Here is a 2,181-nt window from a genome sequence, read left to right as displayed (position 1 = left end):
AAACATAACTGACAAGTTAACAGACTAATGTAATGCTAATAAACTATGCAAGCAATAGATATTTAGATTAAAAAGCTAATAATATTGGACTATTTTTGATAGACAATATCAGATAAAATATATGATAATATATTTAAATAAAAATTTATATTTAGCAAACAGGAAAGAGTGAAAAGATTTTTAAGATGATGCTTGACAGAGCTTGACAAAGCGCTCAACAGCGAGACAGGGACCGGAAACTGTTCATTGTGGGAAGACTACAAAATACAGTGAACAAAGGATGTAAAATAAAGGCTGCCAATCCAAGTATTCACTGTTTTCCTATGAGGAAACATTTCTATGCAAAGAGCACAAGGGGTCACAGAATGGGTGAATGTGTATGAAAATTATATTAAAAATGTGGCCTTCATAGTCTCTAGATTTCAACCAAACTTAACACCTATGGAAGTTTTTGGCATCTTAGAAAGCATAAACCCATGAACTTATGCAATATCAACGTTCTTGCGTTTCCTGGGAATGAAACCCATGACCTTGGCATTGCGGGTGTGTTAGTGGTTTGAACGCTTGCTGTGCATGATGGAATTAGACGTTGTCCCAAACCACAAGAAAACCTTTTCTTCAGCTGTTCCTGCTCTTCCTTTGGTTAGAGGTTTAGTATAAAAATAGCAGTCTTGCATGGCCCAATGTAAGACAGCATGGCATAGAAGGTGATGTAGGGTCCTTTGAACAGCGACACAGACTGTGAAGCACCAACCACTGATATTCCTTCCTCTTTTTTGTTGGGATTTAGGCCATTGTCTTTCTATAAAGAAGTCTTGAGTCTTAACAAATCAGAGTGACTCATTTCATTCTATAAGGAGAGAAAACTCTTTTGTTACCTCAGGGGTCTCCAGTCCTTCTCCTAGAGCATGTGTAAAACTCTGGTCCTGGAAGGCCACTGTCCTGCAGTGTAGCTCCAATCAGTTCCAGAACACCTGCCTGGACGTTTCTAGGAGAGATTATCTTACTATTGAGAGATGTAAGGGTCTGTAGTACTTACTATTGGAGAAAGTGTAATGGCTAACTTGGATCACCTCAACCAATCATATAATGACAGTAACATCAGTCAGACAGTTTAAGACAGTCAGTTACAGTATTAATGGTATTACAAGTCTTCAGGTAAAACCTGAAATACAGAAAGAAAGAAAACATCTATTATTGAATAGTAATGCGACACATTTGCTGGTAAATTTTGCTGTATTATTGCTGTAAATAAGTCCTACAGTACCTGTTTCAACATTTCATACCCTGCCTTTTTTTTTTAATTTTTATCAAGGTAAAATCTAAGTATTGTTAAGTGTAAAACATGTTAAATATTGGCAAACATGCTGTCATTCATTAAATGATGAGCTATTTCCTTGCAAAAAGTGTTTATTCAGTGTAGTGATGCCTCTCCTCCATTGATATACATTTAAAAACGGCCTCTTGTCCCCTTCCCTGCGTATCACCAAAGCTGCAGCATTAGCATTAGCTGTTACATTTTTTAGCTAAGGGTTGCAGGCTTGCCTTCTAATAGCTTTGTTTCTAGTAATCCTGAAGACCGTGATTAGCTCAATTCTGCTGAAAGGTGGCCATCCAGGAACGGAACATCCCCGCTCTTTCCTTCTTTTAGGCTCCCCTCTTATATTATACTGCCATGCTCTTTTCTGAAATCTTACAATGGTTATCATTCTTGTTCTTTCCCTATCCTCTCCTTTTTCTACTTTCACCCTCTATTTAACTTGTTACACCCCTCTGCCCTTCTCTTCACCTCTTTCTCCTACTGTGTTTCCTCTACCCACACTACAGATTTTCAGTCTTACCTCTTCTCTGTTTCACTCTATCCTGACAGTCTGCTGTTGTTAATTTCTTTTTCCTAAATATTCACAGGTTACTACTGCTTCACTATCTATTCTATCTAAACTTTAGATTGGGGAAATATGTGTGTAGTACTTGTATGTATGTATTTTATTTATTTATTTAAAAATGTATGAAGGACCAAATATGCAAAAATAAAAAAATAAATGCATAAGTATTTAAATAAATGAGCTAACTACTTTTGTCATTATTTTACATTTACTTTTTTATTGCTGTAATATTTGAATTTACTTAATACGCGTAAAGGGACATGCAGTAGTTATTTAGCTAGTGTAAGCATTGCTG

Source organism: Garra rufa, chromosome 12 (genome assembly GCF_049309525.1).
Source record: "Garra rufa chromosome 12, GarRuf1.0, whole genome shotgun sequence".
In the NCBI taxonomy this organism is placed as follows: Eukaryota; Metazoa; Chordata; class Actinopteri; order Cypriniformes; family Cyprinidae; genus Garra; species Garra rufa.
The sequence above is the reverse complement of the archived record's forward strand: the minus strand, read 5'-3'. Positions refer to the sequence as shown.